The sequence below is a fragment of the Homalodisca vitripennis genome, chromosome 8 (assembly GCF_021130785.1).
Source record: "Homalodisca vitripennis isolate AUS2020 chromosome 8, UT_GWSS_2.1, whole genome shotgun sequence".
Classification (NCBI taxonomy): Eukaryota; Metazoa; Arthropoda; class Insecta; order Hemiptera; family Cicadellidae; genus Homalodisca; species Homalodisca vitripennis.
In genome coordinates, this window is record NC_060214.1 from 401,710 (window position 1) to 427,935 (window position 26,226).

Here is a 26,226-nt window from a genome sequence, read left to right on the forward strand (position 1 = left end):
CAGAAGATATTATTTAAAAGATACTACAGTTTGAATATAATTTAATTTGTAATGAAGCTGGATGTAAATGGCAACAGAAGCTTTCGTTGTTTGGATATAAATGTACCATTGAGTACTTTCTATATTAAGTGCGTTACTTATTCTATCAAACACATGTTATTGTACCATTATGATACTTGTAAATACACGTTAATTTATCCAATACATGTTAAAGTAATATTATGGTAGTAGTGTACTATTATAGGTAAAGATTCAATATATTACAGGTACTATAATGATACTTTAAAATATATTTTGATACATAAATTACTGTGTTATTATTTAGTAAATAATAAAACTTAAACGAAATTTGGTGTAACTTCACCAATACCATGCAATGCACACACACCTCTTTCTTCTGTAGAATGTTTTTTTGGAGCTTATAGATGATCAAATTTTATAATGAAAGAATGGTCAAAATATATTTGTGGCATGAGGTAAGATGTAACAGAAAAATAATAGTATTTCTATAAAGTATAAGATAGTAATCCAAAATAATATTTTACGATCCAAAAATTCAGCAATTTTAAATGAAGGCACTTTTTTAGGATATAAGTTTTATTTAATAAAACAGGTAAAATAGACTTAATGGGTATTTAAGAACTAAATTTTAACAATCAAAACAATTAATTTTATTGTTTAAGAAATCACTCGTAGCCATTTCATTGATAAACGTCTCTAAAATAAATATGTCCTTAGCTCCAATACTACGACACACGATACACTGATCGGTTGTTATGTCAGATGTCAACATAGCAGTTTAACATCCTTAATCTCCTGTAAGACAATAGTTTACACACTATACATTTGTCCTACAGAGCTACCATTAATAGGGACAAGCGGAGACATGATGATATTACTGCAAACGTCACTTCCAGGTCAATGACGTCATTAGTCTACTGCCATCCTACATCTTGTCTGATGTCATGATATCAGTTTAACCTCCACACTCTACTGTACGTTAATAGTTCATATACTATACATTTGACGTCTTCAAGCTCTTATGTAACATATATTTAATATGACACTTCATGATGCTAATTTAAGGCTGTAATATTTATACAGGGTGGTATTTTTAATAGGAAACCATTATGATCTTGGAAATTAAAAGTCTGATGGTGTTTTAAAATGCAATCTAGGAAATCTAGGTATGGAGGTTCTGTCCGGTTTACAGACATTTCAAAATAAGCATTCACATGTTTAAATAGTACCGCCATTTTCCAATACGGTGGCCTCAGTGTACTTTTTCTTACTGAACATGCCATATGTTATTAATAATTTAAATTATAAAAGTAATTTTAAGATATTTATTTTCTTCATACCTTGTATACTTGTTTAAGAGCTCAAAGTAGTGGAATTTGTTAAGAAGTTTACATTTAAAAACCTCACTGATAATATGCGTCTAACTTAATATTCTTCCTAACTGGAAATCTAACCTATGTTAAAAATAAAAATGCCTTAAAATTACTTTTTTACTACTTTTGAAAATAATAAAATGCAGGTTTGTTTTTGACGAAGGAAGAATTGTGAAGGAAACAGGATTTTTTCCGGACATTTGCCATCGTTCAGTGATTTAAAAACTCTGTTACCCTAAGTTTAGAGATTTGAAATATGATATTTTCTTCAGTTAAAGAACTTATCTAACAAATAATTAGAAACTATGTTTAAATAAACAAATCACACCAGAGCGTGACACGCATGTCAGTAATCACAACCACCAAGTTATGTGTCAACTTTACTAACTCTAATGCATGCACATGACCGATATATACCCAGAATATGGAGCAGATAAACCGCCACTTTAACATACGGTTGTACTCGTAGAAAGTTGACACTGAACCTATGGGCTTATACAGGTCAATAACAAAAAACACAACACTAATTTATTAAAACTAATGAGCTGAAGGTTTTAACGAACAGTCTGCTTAAAACAATAAAAAAAAACATTAGAAAGTAAATAGACCTCTTCTTAATACGTATGCATTGATTTAATACTGTACTAAATTTAAAATAATACTATTAATGACCGATGAAACACCTATCATTGCAATTATGCTTATAAATGATCGTTTTAATGTGTTTTTTCACTGCTACTTAAATAATGTCTGTTAAGGAGGGTGTCCAGTTTTTTACTGCTTACCAAGAAAAAGTTAGAACAAAAAACATATTCATAAATTAATTAAAATATTCAGCGTTTTTTTTCAAAATATGATTTTTGTGTTATTTTACCATATGTTTTAAATATAGTATGAGAATAATTTATTTATTTATGAAATTATTACAAATCTATTTAATGCGAATGAAAAACTAGGGTTGGACATAATTTATATTCTGTGGTAAAAAGCCACAGTTTTTATTGTTGTATAATATTATAGTCATAAGAGTATTTTAGTTTATAATTTAGTTTAGAAATAAAGATAATATAATTATTCTTTTTCATTTCTTATTCGTATAGAGTTTTTTTAATTACAACACTATAAAAAAATCATTACAGCACTATATCTTAGCTGCATACTTGACATATGCTGTTGAGTTTTAATGAACATTATTACCAATGGTTTTAATAAATGTGAGTACAGAACTTCCAGTTCAATCGAATAGAAGAAATCTTGATAATAAATTGATTATTTTTGGTCTGTTAGCTCCAGGAAATCGGTGGGAGGAAGAATCTTATATTTGTGGCTCTTTAATATCGCTCTTCCGTTTCTCTTTATATTTATTACACTCTGAACATGGATTAGGGCAATAAAATATCTCCATAACACTAAAAAAATTGGCAGTTTGTCACTTTATAGATACAACGTATTGTACTGGTTTATATTTTTCTAGCTCATCTAATTTTAGAATAGAGAGATTAACAACTTATTATAGCTCTATTTGGATAATTAGTAAATAATATAAATTCAAATTATATTATTGTTTTCATTTCCCTTGGAATATAAGGAAAATATTAATTATTTATTGACATTAGCAGGAAAACTGATTTGGTAAAAGTTCCCATTCAACATCTCAGTAATTGGTATCTCGTACATGACTGAGTTAAACAGAATGGATAGAGTTTGAGATTGACAGAACATTTGTATTGGTAACAGTTATCACTCAACAGCCAACAGCCCCCTGTCGTGTACCTGGCATTTGACTTAGAAAGGCAAAATGGTTTACAGAATGTAATTATCAGAACGTTTGAATTGGTAGTAGTTGTCACTCAACAGTTGACAGCTCAGTGTCGTGTACTTGGCATGTGACATATAAAGACAAAATGGTTTACAGAATGTAATTATCAGAACGTTTGAATTAGTAGTAGTTGCCAATCAACAGTTGACAGCTCAGTGTCGTGTACCTGGCATTTGACTTAGAAAGACAAAATGGTTTACAGAATGTAATTTATCAGAACGTTTGAATTGGTAGTAGCTGCCAATCAACAGTTGACAGCTCAGTGTCGTGTACCTGGCATTTGACTTAGAAAGACAAAATGGTTTACAGAATGTATTTATCAGAACGTTTGAATTGGTAGTAGTTGCCAATCAACAGTTGACAGCTCAGTGTCGTGTACCTGGCATTTGACTTAGAAAGACAAAATGGTTTACAGAATGTAATTATCAGAACGTTTGAATTGGTAGTAGTTGCCAATCAACAGTTGACAGCTCAGTGTCGTGTACCTGGCATTTGACTTAGAAAGACAACATGGTTTACAGAATGTAATTATCAGAACGTTTGAATTGGCAGTAGTTGTCAATCAACAGTTGACAGCTCAGTGTCGTGTACTTGGCATTTGACATATAAAGACAAAATTGTTTACAGAATTTAATTTTTAGAACGTTTGAATTGGTAGTGAATCTATCTAATAAATACATATTAATGTTTAATTTTGTGGTCAATTCAATATTTAGTATATCTCTCTGAATGTAACCAGAAAAAGCTTTGCTCTTCACATCTTGATACATATATAACTATTATTATATGAAAATAAAATTTCTTTAAATAATCCGATAAAGTGGAATATGGAAGAAACACTATAACGCGCCTACCGAACTATTGACCAGGCGGACTCACTTACCTTATTACCCAAAATTCAAAACTCTTCTTTCTTGGAACAAAAGGAACCTGGGTAATAAGTTTCAAGTTTAAAAACTGGTTACCAAGAGTTATCACAAAGGCGCGTCTTATCTAAGCAGACAAACGAACAGGCGCAAGTGCAACGACAAGATTTCAAGATGGCCATGTCAGCAAGTCCTTAATAATATTATAACAATTTGAAATAAACTAATCCCTTAACTTACAACTAAATAATTGATAGCACGAGGACAAGATTATAAAATATGATTTGCTGTGATTTTGAAGTGGCACACATTTATTCGTCAAAGTAATTGTGAATTTAGACAAAATAAAAGTACAAACTTTAGAATAATTCTCTTCATAGCTGAAGAAAGGAGGGGAGGACCATCGTCTGAATGGAGAGGATGGAGAATGTTCCTCACACACCAGTGGTCACTGCCGCAATAGCCATATTGTGTAAAACTAAACACTCTTCAATTAATGCGGAAAACTGTTTCCGAGAGAAGTTATGAATGGAATAGTTGGTTCTTTCAGTGCTTCAGAATCCCAGCACTTGCAAATATAACAATATTGCGCACCATCATTTACCACACTAGCCGTACTAACCGGACCGCAGGTCGTTAACTTCACTGAAACACATTAGATGTATTCTTAATCCTAAGCAACGATCCTGATCACGTAAATATTTCCGCTTAGTGCGGGAAGTATAGATTCTCTGCAACTCAAATGCTCGGTATTTTCCGTATATAATAACTAAGTAATCACTTAGACCAACCCCAAGTAGGGATACAATGTCATTTAATCTCTAACTGAGTTTGGAAATAAATCTCAAATGAGGAGAGGATTATGTCCCGAAACTGTTTTAACAAGTTCGAATGTGAATTTATATAACTAATTTGTATAAGGACGGAATAGCCAAGTTTTTAAATACTTAGTGGCAGAATTATAGTATAAGTACATTAATGTATTTCAGAAATCTCAGTTTGTATATTTTAATTATACCTTTTTATAATTAATAATTAATATTTTTAAGGTTTTACCTTGATGAAATACTCGGATAATATTAATCCAGAAAATATTTATTAATCTCATAAATTAATCTAAACATAATTCTTACAAACTTTAAACTAGGATGGTATTAGATAAAAAAATTGTTTATAAAAGTTTCACTAATTTTTACTGTTACAAAATAGATGTTGACTGCATTATTTATCTATTTACACACAAATATTTTAACTCCGAAACAGTCCTTAATAATTAACACAATTCCAACTGTCATGATCACGAGTATTACCACTTCTGGAGCTTACCTCACTCGCTGTGTCACTACAACACTTTAGTTGGTTATTGGCTCTCGAGATTATTCAAATTCGAGAATTTACTAGATAAGTAGTGACGGGCCACAGTGCTTACCCATCACTCATGTAGGATGGGCGGGTACAGACTAGATAAAAGTACTGACCCAACCCAATGAGCGATCTCTCTCCGACGATCTATTAGTCTATTATCCCTTTTATTATTGTCAAGGATCTTGAATTTTCGGTCACGTATTTTCGTGTTTGAGGTTGACCTGTTTATCTGGAACATTCTCCCACATTTTCGTCAAAATAGCCGTAATTAATTTTGGTTTAACTGATATTTTAATATCCAACACAATGTGAGGATGATTTAAGATGGTTAATCGATTACAGTATCCACCAAACTGATTAATTATGTTGATTACCATAACCATGAAGTCCCATATTTCGGTTAACAATATAGTAATGGTTGTAATCTAAACTTTATTAAAAATCTAATATAGTAAATTAAGTTCCTTAAATTATGTATAATATATTTCTACAAAGGTTTCACTGGAAAGTGTGTTGTATTATAAGACACACAGAAACGTTTGATAAAAAAGCCCTTGCTCCTATCAATCGTTATTGTTTTTTTTTGGCTTCGAATGAAAATCCGTCTGCATATCTAACTGACCATATGCTCATATATATTCCACAAGGCTTCAAATAAAGGCCTTAGAGACTTCAAACTTGGTATAAGGTTTTCTCTTGATCCGATAAAGAAGTATATTTTTGGGGTCTAAAGGTCAAAGGTTAGTCTGTCTGTATGTCTATCCGTCTGCTCATATACTCCAAATATCTTCAAATAAAGGTCTAAGGGACTTCAAACTTGGTATGATGGTTTCTCTTAATCCGATAAAGAAGTCTATTTTTGGAGTCTAAAGGTAAAATTTGAGGCTCTCTGTATGGCTATCCGTCTGCTCATATACTCCACAAGGCTTTAAATAAAGGTCCAAGAGACTTCAAACTTGGCATGATGGTTTCTCTTGATCTGACAAAGAACTCTATTTTTGGAGTCTAAAGGTAAAAGTGGAGGCTGTCTATATGTCTGTCTGTCCGTCTATGTGATAATCCCGAAGGAAAGTTATAGGCACTTGATCTTAGTTTACAATATTATTTTATTTATATGAAGAACTCTATTGATATTAAGTTAAAAAAATCAAGAGACGTCTGTAACTACAATTATTTAATCCTTCTTTTCATTCTTGCTCGATAATCCTTTATATATTATTTATTTTGTTAATAATATTTGAATGGAACAGTTAATAGAATGAAACATTGACTTTAAAAGAGGTAGGATCACATTTGAATGCAATAGTTTTGTTTTGCCTATGCAAACTTAACAAAGCAAAAGAATAATACTACGAGTACAACCAACAAGACAACGTTATGTAAATGCACAGCTCAAACACGTAAATGTTCCTAGGTAAATGTTTGCCGCGGTTAAATATACAAGCGGCAAACCCCTTCGTCTTTTAATACTGCATCAGGTACTCGCCTTGTCTCACTGATTGTATACGAGCATTTAAATATGTTGGATATGTTAGATACATTAGGATAATTTTATGAATAGCTAAACTTCTTAATATTTCAACGGAACTATGCATTATTTCAGTTAGTTACGGGTATTCGAGAAAAGAGCATAAACTCTTATATTATTTATTACATGTTTGTACGTAACCCAATTGAAATATATATATATATATATATATATATATATATATATATATACATATAAAATATTGTGGAGAAAAATTTATATACTGTTAAATTACCAAAAGATCCTATTATAATCTAAAATTTATAGATGAGTGAATGTAGTGCTGTTGTAGTAATGTTTTCAATATTTGTATGTATAAATTATTTTCCCCTACCATTAATAATTAGCCTTACAAGTTAGTACATTTGTTTCTTGGTTTATTGCCCCCTAACCTAACTGTGTTTTTCAATTCCCTCCTCTAAAACAAAAATTTAAAATTGCAATGAATTCCATTTTTATACGTAGCAAATTCGTAACGATAATTCCGTGAGAAGACTAGTGGTTTTGGAAAAGTGTTTTAAATTTAAAACACCTATAATACTTGTGGTACGCTTTATATTTCACATCATTTTAGTAAAAATTATTATACCAAACATTTAGCCGAAAACGAATTTCATAAAATTTTTAAACCATAAAAGCATTTTTCCGTCCTACGTAAAAAACATGTTATGCTTTACTGGGTAGTAAACTATCCAACACATGCTGTGTGAACCAAGCATACTCAATTACATTTACCATAATTATTCAGTTTACTGTAAATCCAATTGATAAACTAACTACAGCAGAAACTAATACCGTAATTGGTTTTAATGACCTACCACACATACTAGGTTTATATTTTCAGGTAAAGTAATCTGGAGTTCACGTCATAAATATAACTCTAAATTTCAGACTTACAAAACTGTCAATCTATAAAATAAAATGACTCCTCATTGTCTTTTGCATTAATTGGGGGTATTATACAGTAACACAGCATCCAACGTACTTAACGTACTTATTCATTTCCTAACCGATTTTTTGGATAGGTTGGCTCTGCTTCTGCTACACATTAATCCAAATCACAGAAATCTTATTGCAGGGAGCCTCAGTATTAATCTGCTGAAATCTTCGGTGATTTATGAATATTTGGTTGATTTGTTGGAGTGTTTTTCATTGAAGCCAATGACAGTGGGATTACTCAAGTTCCAGATAAGTAATTTCGTGTCTAAGTAATGTTTTTAAATCCATTCCTGGACATCTAGTAAAGCCTTGTGTTTGTAAGTTCTGCTTTTCGGGATACAAGAGTCAGGTTCTGTAGTTTCTACTATTAAGTGTCTCACTTAATAAATAAGATCACAACTTAATGTATCCGAGTATTTAGTCCCAAGAAAAAAGTGGATTTAAAACAATGTATTGTTCACTGAATCATGGGAAGATGTTTTTCTGCAAACATTAGCAGATGATACTCTCTCATATCATGGAACTACTACGTACATATTTCAACTCTGCATTTATTTTACTAAAAACCTTTCATAAACAACTTCACGTACAAAATGGTTGAACCAAGTTATTCTTCGCAGTAAAGAAATGTTAAGCGATGCTTACTTTCTGCTGGTTGAGAGACCTATAGAATTCATTACTCATTCTGGAGTAAATCAAGACCACAACCTCAGAATTTCATATTAGAAATTAATAAAACTACCTCGATAACATTGATTATATGTACTCCTAGATCAGGATTTAGAATTAAAATGTAATATAATTTAATTGCGGAAAATAGAAACTCAACAGTATTGGATCTGCGATGTCTGTCTGACCTTGTCTCTGAAAAACTCTCAATACCGCATATATTGGAATGTTGGAATCGAGAGTTGTGTGCGGTGTAATATTCTGGGGTTTTTGTTGCCAGAATGACTTTAATAGACTCTTTATTCTGCACAGCAAAGCTCTAAGTTTTGACTAGGACCTAGAGGCAGTTGCCTGGAGCGTTTCCGATCGGATGGCGTCTTAACGTTGCCGTCACTACCTATTTTACACACCCTTACATCTGTCATTAGGAACCGAAATCTTCTTCAAGCACTAAAACCTAATAATTACAATACTCTACCAAAATACGAGTTCAGTATAGAACATTCATACTATGTTTGTTTAAACAGTTACTATTTTTCATGTATGCCCAAAGATACATGAGAGTTTTCAAGGCGCGTATGAGGCGTCTTCTGATCGAATAAGGTTACTAAAGTCTTGACGAGGCTGCTTAAAAATTGTATGAAATATCTTGGAAGAACCAATTAGGGTAGGCAAAAGATTAATAAATACTTCAGTGTGATTATTAGTTGTATTTTAATGTGGACACATACTATATTGTTATTGTAGTGCCAATAAATGGTTTAATTTTATTTTAAAGTCTTCTCAGAGTTTATTTACATTAATACATCACCATTTATTTGATATTTTGCAAGTCTGCAACGATAATTTAAATAAGTTTTATTCTCAGACCACTGTCAGATTTACGAAAAGGCTTTAGTTATCCAAGCAGGTATCGGCATAACATTATTTATGCTAAAATATAACTCCAATAAAACTTATATTATGTCGCCATTCACAGAATTCTTGTCTTATGTCATGGCAGCATTTATACTGCAATAAATATTTAAAAAATATCTATTGCTTCAACGAGAAACAAAATTTATAAAACTATTAGAATGGAAGAAATTATAGAAAGCAAGAGTACAATGTGTTATGTGTTGTGTTAGTACAGGATGATATGTTGACGTATGTTACTTTATTATAATAACATTTGTTATAAAACAACCACTAATTACAAGACCAGCTGATAATATATTTATACGTGAAATTTGTTCATCACTACAAAGGACAATGAGAATCATCCGTCTTCCGGTACATCTACGACTACCGAGATCACCCAATGAATGAGTTTTAAGGACACTAATCTTCTAAAATATTATAAATTTACTAACGAGTTCAAATATTGAAAGAAACTAGTTTATCAATAAAAATACATAAATATAATGCCTACAATATACTAAAAACGTAATCTGTTTACTCTGTTCTATTTCAACTTACTCTAACGATTAAGACGTAGAGACCAATGAAGTCTCTATTTCAAACCACCATGACTGTCTTGTTCAAGTGCTAAGTACACACCACTGAGCTGTAGGCAGTTGAATCACAACTGTAACCAATTCAGACATTCTGTCAATCACATTCTATAGTCCACTCTGTCACTCTCACTCAAGTGCTAAGTACACAACACTTAGCTGGTCGGCAGTTGAATCACAACTGCAACCAATTCATACGTTCTGTCAATCACATTCTATAAAACCCTCTGTCACTCTCACTCAAGTGCTAGGTACACACCACTGAGCGGAAGGGAATTGAATCACAACTATAACCAATTCAGACGTTCTATCAATCAAATTCTATAGACCACTCTGTCACTCTCACTCAAGTGCTAGGTACACACCACTGAGTGGAATGGACATTATTAAAGTCACATTCTGTAAACTGTGGTATTGGCTGTTAAGTCACAAGTGTTACCAAATTAGTCGTTCTGATAACCGCATTCTGTATGTAACACTGTCTCCCTCAGCCAAGTGGTAGATACACACCACTGTGGTGTTGGCTGTTAAGTCACAACTGTTACCAAGTTAGCCGTTCTGATAACCGCATTCTGTATGTAACACTGTCTCCCTCAGCCAAGTTGTAGATACACACCACTGTGGTGTTGGCTGTTAAGTAACAACTGTTACCAAGTTAGCCGTTCTGATAACCGCATTCTGTATGTAACACTGTCTCCCTCAGCCAAGTGGTAGATACACACCACTGTGGTGTTGGCTGTTAAGTCACAACTGTTACCAAGTTAGCCGTTCTGATAACCGCATTCTGTATGTAACACAGTATCCCACAGCCAAGTGCTAGATACACACCACTGTGGTGTTGGCTGTAAAGTCACAACTGTTACCAAGTTATCCGTTCTGATAACCGCATTCTGTATGTAACACTGTCTCCCTCAGCCAAGTGGTAGATACACACCACTGTGGTGTTGGCTGTTAAGTCACAACTGTTACCAAGTTATCAGTTCTGATAACCGCATTCTGTATGTAACACTGTCTCCCTCAGCCAAGTGGTACATACACACCACTGTGGTGTTGGCTGTTAAGTCACAACTGTTACCAAGTTAGCCGTTCTGATAACCGCATTCTGTATGTAACACTGTCTCCCTCAGCCAAGTGGTAGATACACACCACTGTGGTGTTGGCTGTTAAGTCACAACTGTTTCCAAGTTATCCGTTCTAATAACCGCATTCTGTATGTAACACTGTCTCCCTCAGCCAAGTGGTAGATACACACCACTGTGGTGTTGGCTGTTAAGTCACAACTGTTACCAAGTTATCCGTTCTGATAACCGCATTCTGTATGTAACACTGTCTCCCTCAGCCAAGTGGTAGATACACACCACTGTGGTGTTGGCTGTTAAGTCACAACTGTTACCAAGTTAGCCGTTCTGATAACCGCATTCTGTATGTAACACTGTCTCCCTCAGCCAAGTGGTAGATACACACCACTGTGGTGTTGGCTGTTAAGTCACAACTGTTACCAAGTTAGCCGTTCTGATAACCGCATTCTGTATGTAACACAGTATCCCTCAGCCAAGTGCTAGATACACACCACTGTGGTTGTTGGCTGTTTAAGTCCACAACTGTTACCAAGTTAGCCGTTCTGATAACCGCATTCTGTATGTAACACTGTCTCCCTCAGCCAAGTGGTAGATACACACCACTGTGGTGTTGGCTGTTAAGTCACAACTGTTACCAAGTTATCCGTTCTGATAACCGCATTCTGTATGTAACACTGTCTCCCTCAGCCAAGTGGTAGATACACACCACTGTGGTGTTGGCTGTTAAGTCACAACTGTTACCAAGTTTATCCGTTCTGATAACCGCATTCTGTAATGTAACACTGTCTCCCTCAGCCAAGTGGTAGATACACACCACTGTGGTGTTGGCTGTTTAAGTCACAACTGTTACCAAAGTTAGCCGTTCTGATAACCGCATTCTGTATGTAACACTGTCCTCCCTCAGTCCAAGTGTTAGATACACACCAACTGTGGTGTTTGGCTGTTAAGTCACAACTGTTACCAAGTTAGCCGTTCTGATAAACCGCATTCTGTATGTAACACTGTCTCCCTCAGCCAAGTGGTAGATACACACCACTGTGGTGTTGGCTGTTAAGTCACAACTGTTTACCAAGTTAGCCGTTCTGATAACCGCATTCTGTATGTAAACACAGTATCCCTCAGCCAAGTGGTAGATACACACCACTGTGGTGTTGGCTGTTAAGTCACAACTGTTTACCAAGTTATCCGTTCTGATAACCGCATTTCTGTATGTAACACTGTCTCCCTCAGCCAAGTGGTAGATACACACCACTGTGGGTGTTGGCTGTTAAGTCACAACTGTTACCAAGTTATCCGTTCTGATAACCGCATTCTGTATGTAACACTGTCTCCCTCAGCCAAGTGGTAGATACACACACCACTGTGGTGTTGGCTGTTTAAGTCAACAACTGTTACCAAGTTATCCGTTCTGATAACCGCATTCTGTATGTAACACTGTCTCCCCTCAGCCAAGTGGTAGATAACACACCACTGTGGTGTTGGCCTGTTAAGTCACCAACTGTTTCCAAGTTATCCGTTCTGATAACCGCAATCTGTATGTAACACTGTCTCCCTCAGCCAAGTGGTAGATACACACCACTGTGGTGTTGGCTGTTAAGTCCACAACTGTTTACCAAGTTATCCGTTCTGATACACACTGCATTCTGGTATTGTAACATGTTCCCCCAGCCCCCCAAATGGGGAAAACAAAAACCCCTGTGGGGGTTTTTGGGGGGGTTTAAAATTTACAACTGTTTCCCCCCCACCCCCCCCCCCCCCCACCCCCCCCCCCCCCCACCCCCCCCCCCCCCCACCCCCCCCCCCCCCCACCCCCCCCCCCCCCCACCCCCCCCCCCCCAGTGCTGCGTTTGGACAGTGCGTGGGGAAATGCTACATCATAAACGTTACGTTCCCTGCACTCAATTTAATGTAATTTACATTTACTCTTGATTTACTTTACTTATTTTAATCATATCTTATATAAAAACAATGACTATAGCAATGATCTGGTGCACAGAATAATGTTATTATTAATTATAAAGTAAATAGAGTTCGAAAATTGAAATCAAACTATAGAGATCAGTAGTAAATAGGAAATTTTGAGGCATCCCCACACGCTTGGTTCCATAAGTTACCAGAAAAGTCGTTAAACAGACAAAAGAAAGAAATAAAGGCAAAAGAAATGCTTTGCTCACCGGCTCCGCATACCCTCACGTCAATGCCTCAAGAGCATTACAGAAAATTATATATTCATAAGTCAAACTAAGATTGATTTTGTATCAGGCTTTATATCTATAGTAGAAGCTAGATAGTAACATTGTCTTTTATATCTAATACTTTATATTAGATTAAAATTTACATTACCATTAAAGATAACTATACTAATTTGTTTTCTTTATAAACTTAAATATATACTTTAATATTTTAAAACATTTGGAATAGGTACATTAGTTAAAAAGCACAGTCTAGCGAACTTTCATATATCATACTTTCTTGCCAAAATGTTGTAAAGGGAATCTTCAGAATCAAACTCTGACCATCTTACGTTTTAGGATATTTTCTAAGATAGATCAGTACTTACCTAATCGCTTATATATAAAATTGTTATTCCTTAGATGATGTACTCACTATAAATATACACAAATTGAAAATAATAAGCAATGTTTACACACAATATTTGAGTACAATAGACATGCTCTTTTTTTATATTTCACAACTTTTGGGCCAAGATGGGATTTTTTGTCACTTTAAAGATCAGTTGAGCATAGGCCAGAGAGATTTTCAAAATAAAAAATAGGCCAATAATCAATCCCAGGGACAGTAACAATTTCCCTGCAAAAATGTCAGTACAATCGGTTGCATAATTTACGCCTGAGGGCAACTTTTGCCTTTTTTACCACTACTTATTCAAAATCAGTAGTTATGAGATCTGGGTACCGCAAAACAGTTTTAAAGGAATTTCTTTAATGAGCTTTATTTCCAAGTGCAGCTTTGGTTTATACGATCCTAGGTGATGATTTGGTGAGAAACCCATTTTTCAGTACCTCAAACCATCCCTCTATTGCAGACCCAAACTAATATATCCTCCAAAATGGTTTTCAGAGAACGTGCCTCATAATATCCGTCATCTCCACAACGTATCCTATCTCTCTACACCAAGCGCCAGAGATTGTGCACTGAAGTTGGATGGCTAGATTAATTCTCTAAGAACTCTCAGAAAGCATTATTAAAACTAATCTGCAATCTCTGGAACTAAGTCTTTTGGTAGTGAGCTGTAAATCTCAACTGTTATGGGCTCCATTATAAGAAAGACAAAGATGTCTCAAACCATTCAAGAGCACAAATGTAATTTCTGTATCTGCAGCAACAGACCCTTTTCTCCCCTCCATCTGTCTAGAAGAGTGCGGTTTCAGAACGGAGGTGTAATTGGTAGAGTTAGAAACAATTGCTTCACTGATTCATTATTAAGTTTAGTAAATAAAATGTAATCGACATGGTAATGACTATAATGTTGCGTAAATTACCCCTCCACTATGTGCATAAATCTGAGACAATATACCATTCCTCATTCGATAGAACAAACTTCAAGGTGTTGCTTGATCATAGAAATTTTCAAAAACGTGTTTAACTTTATACTAACTGCCTTAAATATAACTGTATTTCAGTTAAAAAATAATTTTCAATAACAAAAATTAGTGAGGCAAAGAACACACAAAAACAACTTACCTCCACATTCTATTTCTGATACAAATCTACGTATGCATTTCTGTTGGTTATCTTGAAAGCTAAAATGTAATTAAGAACATTATGCAATCAGATTCGTTCGCCAATGATCGTGCAGGAAAATGTCGGTGTTATATTAGTCTTTAAAACGTTCTTTTGAGATTGCCCTCACATACAATTTCCTCTAAATGGCGTAATGAGTATCGTGAAACGTAGAACTACTATATTTGTATACATGTTAAACGTAATACTTCCCTGCAACATATTATTTATAACTGTATAAGCCATGTGCTTTACCAATTTTACCAATCCATACACTTCTTGCAAGGTTAAAACATACATCATACTCTTTGTGGCACCTAGTCAGGATTCTCGTTCTCTCTTTGGTTTTAAAACATTTTCAAATGAAGAATTTATTTTTATGTGATTCATAACTTCAATATTTATAAGCAATCAAACCTACAATGACATCTCTGAAAGCGATATGGGATATGTTTGTTTATATACGAGCTAGTTTTGCAAACTAGCTTACCCAGCTTTGCCCAAACGCTATGGAGCCCTTCTGGTTTACTCGACGACATCTTAGTGGTTCACAATATAATCAGCCCAACCTTATTATTTCGGAGCCCACGAGTTGCCTTCAGTGGTGTCTCGGTAGATCGTGGTATCTTTGATTGACCGAAGAGAAGGATGCTACTATACTATACTAAATATAAATTTTTGCTCCCAACTATCTTGATATCAGGGTCATCCCCTTGATGGCATTCTGGAAAACATTGGCTTATGTTTACCGTTTTCAATATCAATGTAGAGGAAGTAGGGGTAAACATTAACTCTAAATTTTAACATTCTATGACAACTGCTCAACAATCTAGACACATAAAATCGTTAAAACACATCTAGACTCGTAAACACACACACACACACACACACAACACACACACACACACACACACACACACACACACACATAGTACAATCCATTGGTAGGCTGGGTTAAGTATTATGAAAGCTAACTTCCGACATTTAAGATGGGAATTGACGTCAGAGTTAACTTTATCACCAAAATACCCTTTTATCAGCTGATTCTTGCAGGTTTGGGTTCAAAGAGCATGATGAATCGGTTGCCGCTATAGAGCAGCACATGACTTGTCGCATACAGAGTCTTGGAAGAGGTGGATATATTTTGGCGGAATAAATCATATTCCTCAGAGTGATGGTATCCTTTGGAATATTATAACTCTACAGACAGCTACATTGTGATACAAAACGGATCCAGCAAGATAGGTTACATAAACATGTACTGTTTGCGTAAAACTGAAAAACATTATTACATAAATGAAGAGTACTAAAACTATTGACAATTTTAATACTTGTTACTTCCTTGGAATACATATTAAAATCGAGGCAGAATCTCAAATTAATAAAAAAGTCAGTTGGTAACTTATATTTTTATTTATATATAATTACAATTTATGTTAAAAAATAACATTTTTTGGTTAACATCGTGTGGAAAATAGTTATGATGGTAGGTGGTATATTAAATTATTTATCAATCATCTTACAATGTACGTAGGAGGACGCCACGACATGCGTCGCTTAACAGACTTCTCAGACATTGCATGCAAATTACAGTACATAGTTGGGTTTTACCTGCACCATCACAGAAATCATCCTTGGATATGTAGAAATGAATATTAATGCAAAATTTAATGTCTAAATATGAAACTATTTTCTATATTTTGATCACTTGATAAAATAATTTTTTGGTTCATATTGTTAGATTTCATAGATGTGTTAAAATAATAAAAGTTCCAGTGAGCTTGAAAGGGAAGAGTGGGCTGAAATCAAATCTTAACTTTTCACTCTATATTTTTTTAGTTTTACTCTATGAATAAAAATCGCTCATCCTAAAATCTCATGTTATTATACTCAGTTCTTTTACAAATTCTATTTATTCTGCAATTTTTTCGTTTCATAATAGTTATCTATAAAAAACAACGTTAAAATATCCCTTAACGCTAAACCAAATTTCATGAAGTGATATGTCCCAACATCAAACTCAGTGTTCACTGTATATAAATAAAACTTATTATAAATTTTGAAGGTTATAGATCAGTTCGTATCGTGAGATAGACATAAATGAAAATTTCCAGCCCCTCCAGTGAAATGCTTCGCAAAACACTCAGTCAATACCAATACTTGAGGCTCTGATAGGTCCATAGGCGCTAACTTTTGATTATGGTTCGTTCTACCTCAAGTAAAATAGAAAATTCGTTGAAGAAATATAATTTGATTCTAGATCTCTAGATCTCTAGATGCTACCTTCATTCTAAAGGTGTTCAATAGCTCTACTAAGTTGGAAATTTTATCATGTTAATGTCAATTTTTGATTAAGATTCTTGTAATCTTCAGATAGTTCATTTATTTTATCGTGGAAATTATTTTGACGTGCTATCCTTTTGTATCGAAAAGATTAAGTTATCAGTAAAAATCTTTTTCTGTAAAGCTTTCACATCAATTGTGGATAATATACTGACTGCGTCGGGCGCACAGTGGTACTATTCCGGGACCTCCTAAGTTCGGTACATTACACGTTTCACAGTGAAGGTGTTAACCTCCATGTTTCCATTAAGTACATAGAGTTTTCATGAATAAAGCACGTTTGGCTCCATTTCCTTTCACTGCCTGACCTTGATATTTAATATCTCGCTGGAATTCGGTAATAATTGTACGTAAAAAGTAATTATTTACACAATTTGGATTAACCATAGTTAGATTAGAAATGCAGTAAATAAACTAAAGGAATGATTTTTTTATTTACTGCCTTGTGGTATTTTTATTTATGTGTGTATAGTTCATTGGCTTAGCGATTTGAAGCTGAAAAGTCTAATTTATCTAAGTGTTTTTTTTCTGTTTGTGCGCACGCGCAAGTGTTTGGTTGTTGATAGCCAACTACGAATAGACTTATACATTTATAACAAAGAGCTGAACTTCCTGATATCAATTTAAACCATGCTAAATGTTAAACAATAAATAATTTATATGTTGTTGGTTTGTATTGAACACTACATTTAAGTGTATACTGGAATAGGTATTAAAAAAATACTTAGGAGTTTTGAACCTTGTATTAAATGCAGTTCTATTTTTATAACACATACAGTATACTAAATTTTACTACTACATTTTCATATATTAAATTTGCACGTATTGGTGACAAATGTATTCAGCCTGCAAAATCGAAATAATGGGGAGATTAGAAATGCTATTTTCTTTCAATGTTAATCCTTTTTTCCTATATATTTTAGATAATATATGACTGTTTATTTTATATTTTCAAGTGACATTTCATTTAGATGAAAAATAGGCTATAATTCGACTTGAAGCATGAAAAAATCTAGCAGAAGTATAAAAACATGGAGTATCCCACTTCTGAATTATTTTCATAACTTGATATTATCATATCCTCCGACTCATGTACCTCTAACGATTCGAGCAAGCCTAACACAATACAGATTACTCCGGGCATGAAATAAAAATTGTCTTTTCTTTAGGTAAAAACTGCAACTAAGTCAACCTGCTCTTTGAACCCAAACCTGCAACAATCAGCTGATCATGATGATGTTAACTGTGACGTCATTCGCACCTTAAAATGTTGGCAGCATTCATAATATTTCACTCTGCCTCTCACATGACTTGTCTTGATAATGAGATCATGATTGTCTTGTGTGTGTGTGTGGGGGGGAGGGGGCGCCCCCGTTTTTATGTGGATGTACATGCGCGTGAGCTCGAGTGTGTGTGGGATACGTGTGCGACTGAGTGCGAAAATTAGTGCGTACATGCCATCTATGCAACACTTTTTGATTTATTATCCTCACGCTTACCAGAGTATAGTTTTAGTACAATTTATGTTCTGCACAATTTAATAGTTTTATTTACAAAAGTATTTATAAAATTAGTTTTGTTGCTATATTTTTAATGTGTGCTAACCCAATCATTTTTCTGAGAACTCGGCCCCAACTACAGGCTTAAGCCTAAGTGGAGTCTTCTCGTAGAATTTTAAATTTAAATTATTTTCCCCCAATTAATAAAATTAATTAATATTTGAACGTAATACTCATCATTAGTTTAGTTTCAACTGAGTATAAGCTTTTATTTCTGATAGGTATCAATAATCTCTTGACATTAGTGTATTTAAGAAACGTGAATGTTTACATGCTGAGAATTCGTATCATTATCTTTCAGATCATATTTCATAAACAAGATTCTACATGCTGCAGTTTAATACTGTATTTTTACCAGTACACTTCACTGTAATTTTTTGACACAATACCACGGTATTGTACCATATAAAGACTACTGTAAAAGATTAAATTACTTGTAATTCCTCATAACATATTAATATCGTACAACATAATTATGTATTTGTACTGTGTGTAACAAGCAAAGTCACATGGCTTGAGCCTATGTCTTAGTGAAACTCAGTCTCTACTTTTTGTAAATTACAGGCTAATGTAACTCCAGAACACTGTCACTTCACTGGCAGTTAGTTTAGTATTAATAACGCCTGCGAGCCATAATCACGCAGGATGTTCCCTGTATACACACTCATTAAATTCTTGAAACTCTAATTTGCTTTAAGTTGGCAAACTTGATTACTATAATCCGCAAAAAGGTTTACTATAAAGTTTTAACATTTTGTCGGCATACATTTGTATAGTTATTTTTAAATTTAATAGCCTAAACAATAATAATTATTTAAACAAATTATTTGATAAACTAAAAATCACTTTATACGCAACAACTATATTATAAATCGTGTACGATAATAATTAAAGAAAATAAAAACTGAGAAAAATCAATTCATTGCCAGTGCGATACTCCAAGTACACAGTTTGATTAGCAGCCCCGCTCCAACTTACCCCGCATATACTCATACTACCCGCACCTGATAATGGGATTTCCTCATCAAGGGAATGTTCTGATTGGTCTAGAGGTAACGGAGGGGATATTAAGGATATGGTTGATTATAGGGGAAGGGGAGCATGTGCTAGTACCTAGTTGTTATAACTCAGTATTAACAATATTAAATACAGAGTAATAACCATATGTTACTGTATTAATTATAATTAGTTTCATATTTATAGTTCTTTAACTACAAATGTAAGAATAAGCCCAATCAGATATTCTAAAATATTATGAGTAAATACAAATATATTTTAAACTACATTTGCATGTTAATTTATAGAATGAGGATTGATAGAGTATGCTGTTTATATAATCATACAGAAAGAACATTTTTACATACTCCCGGCATACTAAGAGGGTCTGTCACAGGCTACAGAGTGATAGGATTCCATAATGCTCAGCCAAATCCCATGGATATAAACGCTACGTTATAGATCTCATTCTTGTCCATGATATATTTCTGCTTAATACGTTTTAATTTTTATTTATAAATTGACTACATGTAGTTCTATTAAAAATGTATTATTCTAAATTTTACTATCTATGAACACAATGTATGTTCTGTGTGGAATTAAATTTTAGTATTTAAAGTATTCATATAAAATCTTGCGTTTAGTTAAGCTGCATGCGTTACTATGATTTGTTAAATTTTCGTATGATTGTAATCACTTTATTTAAACTTTAATATTCTAGAATTGTCTCGTTGTCAACACGGTTACCCATGAACCTACTGTAAAAGTGTTTCCTAACGAAGAGGCATATCCCATGTACGTACATGTACCATCATCGAACTCAGTTTTGACTATTTAGATATGAAGCTTCATGTAAAATTGTATGTCTATAGGTCAGTTAATTCTTGTGCAATCGTGTGGACAGACATACAGACAGGAATTAAATATTTTTCCAGAACATTGCGTGATAGACTTCGCTACCACTCAGCCAATGAGTATATCTAAGAAAGTTATTTAGATGAATAAATGTTAGATCTCATTACTTTAATACCGCGTTAAAAAAATAGTTTAAAAATGATCACTTGAAAAAGTACTAATTTTTTTCACGATAAAATAAGAAATGTAAGTCGATAATGCAATAAAATCTGTTAGATAAGCAAATCTTAGATCGTAAAAAGCTTATGGTAATTATTTTATTAAAACTCCGAGAAGAAGATTTCTTAAATACTACCCTACATTAAGTAACATATTTAAACGTTAATCAGTTACTTTAGTGTTATTTTATACTTGGCAGACTTTGTTCACGTTTGTTTGTAAACTTATGCTTTTGGATTATTCAAGAAGGCAGTATGGTAAACTTCAGTCGAAGGGAAACAAGTAATTATAAAGAAAAAAATATACTTCTCCGAGCAATCATCTATCATCCACAGACATAAGTCGTTTCTGACTCCGTATCCGTAGAAATGAGTCGTGTCAGAGTGATCCATTGATATGAGGAATGAAGCCAGACTCCCTTTAAGATTGTACCACATCAACTCAACATTCTTGCCAAAGGTCTATCACGTAGGCCTAATTAATACACATTTAAACTCAATTTTTAAATTTTTATATTTTAACAAGTTGTCATAATAGTGAAGTAGCAAATAAAAATGTAGAAGAAAATCATAAGATGATGAATTTGTTTTTAATCATACCTTTCAAATCAGACCTCCAATGACTCTAAGACTAAAGATTAGATTATGAAAGTGAATAAACTTTAACATTATATCTATGGAGCTAAAACAAGTCCGACTGCCATTACAGCCGGTTCGTATAAAACACAGCATAAAATATATTTATGTTCTGATCTCAGAAGAATTAAATATTCTACTAGTAAGGCAGTTTTTCTTCCATGCATAAAGTCAGATTTTCTTTAGTTAAAAAGCACTGCTGTTTCTTGCCAACGAAGATTTTGGGAAAGGGCATACAAGTGGTAATATGTTAAAATTATGAAAGCATGTAATATACTCCCTTAAACATTCGTAAATTGCGGCAGATAGAGATCAATTACCCCATAGCTTAGTAAGTCAACTTTAATTGATACCCAACCGACTTGAAATGGAATGTTTCGACCGTCCTTCAATACTTTGATTTTTGAACGTCTCGCTGAGGTACTTGGTAGGAGAACTCCTAGCATAAGTTTGAAACTGCTAAATTGAAAATTGACTTTATTAACCCATTTTTTTTCAAATGTGCTATAATAAGAACAACACAGTAAAGCTATGGATAATAATATAAATGTATTAATAATTATTATATAAATGAATATAAACGTGAAGGAGAAACCTACATTTTTTAGTTTCAATAAAGATAATTGTATCGATAAAGATAACGAAGTTCATAGTCAACCAAGATGAAATAATACATCCAGTAAGACAATCACACAACAGGAATGTACACTATGAGAACTAATGTAACCGTCCACCAGTTCAATGCAGGAATCACCGGTAAACAAAACTATGTACAAGTACTACGCAGAACGGATTTTTATTCTTTTTAAATATCTAACATTTCACTGGATCCACTTTCACTGATCATGAAAAAAAGACGGGTAAGTCCTTCACCATTACTGGATAATATACAAAAACACATTTCTAGGAACACAGGACGTTGAAGACAAGGTCACAAGAATGTCAGTGCGATGACTGACGGTAGTTTATGCGTTGACTTAAAAACTGCTCAGGCACCAATATTTGGTGTACCGATGAGGACAAAAACGAACGTCTTGAACTGATGAGGCAGACTTTAGAAACCACAGACTTTAGTATTGCATATCTAACGCTGATTGTATATACATTTCAAAACTTAGGAACTGGAGGATCTGGCCAGTTGGATCAGTTGTAAAGGACCTAAAAGTCTTGACTCACTTGAATCCTGCTGTAACAGACCGTTAACAATCGACTCAGTTGAATCCTGTTGAGGTGGACCGTTAAATTGGGCTTCAAAAGGGGGCTAAGCTTGGTGGATCTGAGTATATTAATCTTGTTATAACGGACTGTCAAGTAACACCATAAAACAATAAGGAACACGAAAGTATGGAGAGCTTATCCTTATAATTGCTCTACAGTGTACACAACCTATCATGTGATCAATATTGATATCCTTCAAAAATCTACAGTTGAAATCTATCATGACTTTCATAAACACGTAATTAACTGCTTAACAATAACACTATAATTGTTATTACCATCTTATAAAAGCTAGTTTCATTTAGAAAATTATTTTCTGCATATAATGCCTGAAACTATTGATAGTTCCGTTGTTTACATAAAAATAACAGATAAATAAGAAAATTGTCTATGCAAAAAACTCCGAGAACAATCTTTTGACTTCCGAATGTCGGGAAAATAAATCTGTAAATCTAATCCAAAACATTAAACCTGGGGTTTGCTTCTACCGCCTTCAAAACTTTGAAGGTTTTATTGCCTTTCAGAGATGCCACGATACGCTCTGAAAGGCGCACAAACAATTTTAGATAAATCTTTACCCTTTTCTCAAGTTCATTACTTCTATTGTGTTTTTTAACAAAGAAATGTATCGTGAATATACTTCATACTGTGATTAGCTCATATCTGAAATCACGTATTTGTGGTATTTTATCGTGAAAAGCGTGAACGTTAGTAGGTATTAATAATATTTCTGTACGTATAAGAGGTTTTTACAATGGTCGTAACAAAACACTTACTGAAGGTGAGGTAGTACATAACAAACGGTTTTGCACTACATAAAACGGTCTTTTTAACAATTCACACATATTCACTTAGGACACATTCTCTTTAATGAGTACTGGTTTGTTCTGCTACGATTTCATAAACACACTATATTGTATAAACCAAATGAAGGGTTAAAGAGAATTGTTACAACATATTTAGAGTGATTTATTGTAAATGATCTCTTATTGAAAACTATATATTGAATCATAAAAGGTACTCCTCTGGTACTCGAATAAAAAAGACTCTATAGTGTGTGCTATTACACATGGTCACAAGTAAGAGATCCGGGTTCAAGTTCCGGCAATTTCCGCTGATAAAAAAATTATATATAGTTTTTATGGATTTTATCGTTACATAAGTGGTATGTACTTTTTTCCACCACAATAACCGTTACTTCTTACATGATTAATTAGTAGTAAAAAAAAGAAGGTAAAAACACTAATAATTTGATTAAAATTCATTTAGTAGCTAATTTAAATAAAACTGAACAATTTTTGAACCATAGAAACATATATGTGTGTGTGTGTGTGTGTGTGTGTGTGTGTGTGTTGTGTGTGTGTGTGTGTGTGTGTGTGTGTGTGTGTGTGTGTGTGTGTGTGTGTGTGTGTGTGTGTGTGTGTGTGTGTGTGTGTGTGTGTGTGTGTGTGTGTGTGTGTGTGTGTGTGTGTGTGTGTGTGTGTGTGTTGTGTGTGTGTGTGTGTGTGTGTGTGTGTGTGTGTGTGTGTGTGTGTGTGTGTAAACATAATATAAAACATTTAATAAACTCACCAAGATTAAAAACGATGTCAAATATCCTGATTCTCCATATATCGAATAGTTTTTACCACAAATAAATGTATTTTAGTAACTTGTCTTAATATAATTACTAATTATCAGCAATAATAATAACAATAACAGTAATATTAGGATAACAGTTAAGTAATAATATATAGTTATATAAATGTATTATATTAATAGTACGATACAGCTCAGTCTGCTTAACATTGGCTGATCGATAGCAAAGCCAATCTCTCCTGGATTAGAAACGTTGCACATCGGTATTTCTATATCTCTTGTCATTCCTTTGATTTCTACTTGAATTTTAATATTTTTCTGTATATGCATAGAAAGTTACATAAATGTCGTCGCTCCCTTATTTAAAAACGTTTCAAAATATTAATAAATGTGTGAATCATCTATGATACTTCAAACCATGATGTTTCTAGATGAAATATGTTGAAAGTTACAAAAATTATAATCATGTGCATAATTTATAACTGACTTTAAGAAAGAAATAGGTCATACGATTTAATTCATCTACGTTTATGTCTCCACCCCCTATGTTCCCGAAGTTACCAAACAAATTTTCAGTAATCTTTCACAAATAAAAATAGCTGCTCCCTATGGTCATACTTTAACTTTTTAAGAGAAAGTTACTTATAGGCCGAGACAAAAATTTTTGAATTTCGCAAATCTCAAAACATTATATAAAATCAAAACAAAATGCAATAACTTCAGTAATTTTAGGAAATAAATGAACATGGCTTCTGGACGACGACCCTGTAGGTGTTAATATGGATTTCATCCTAGATAAAGAGGACATAATAAAGTACAAGAGACTCCTAGATCCAGCACAAACACATACATTATAATCAGACGGACGGACTGACAGACATTATATTAAATAAGAATTTTTTCGTGTTTGGAGAGGCACTGTTGGGTGATTTATCGTAGGCCTGTATGTACAATATGAAATTTTAAATTTTTTGTATGACTTGCATTATGATAGGCCTCAACAAATTATTATAAATTATATTGAAGTTTATTAAATCAAACAACAAAATAATAATATTAACACATCCTTACACCACAAACTTATATAAAATTGTTAGGGAACACACCATCTCTAATAAAAATTTACGATTATTAAATGAAGTTACTAACACAATACACTTAAATGCTTGGGAAACAATTTACATTAACACAAATCAAGAAAAACTTATCAATAATGAAGACGGACCAATTTAAAGTTCAATTTTACTCTCATCTCAATTCATAAAAAAATTAAAATTAAATTCTGATTAAATATTTTATACTGGCTAGCCGTACACCCAAATTATTTACCATATGTTATTATAAAATTAATTATTATTACAAAAATGTAAACATTTGATAATTTGTGAAGTGCCTGGTGATGAAATCTTTAATTCAGAAAGGCCTAGCACAAAATAAAAAAATATATTGGAAAATGTTGTATTCCTTTATACTAGTGATACTACAATAAACCGTTTTTTTTGCAATGCTCCAAGATTCTACATTCATGTATATAATAGGATTGTTGATTTCTGTATGTAAATTATTAATGATTATGTACGTTACCTTGCTAATTACGGATGTTATAATATTTTTCCCCTTGTGGCCTAAGTAATTTAAAGCCTAATAAATATTAAATAATTTTATTTTCATCGCCAAAATGTAGAAAAAGATAGATGTTATGTTCATATAATTGTATTATTTTACTGGAAGCCTCCCATTACTTCATGTAACTGCCCTACTTCAGTGTGTTAAAACTAATTCATCATCGTTGTAATAATTCACTTGTACTTCTAGTATAATAAAATCCAATTAAAATGTTATAAAGAAATCATAATGAATACAATTAATCTGTCATGATAATTACAAAAATGTTTGTCTAATGTAATTAATTATATAGTAATTATAA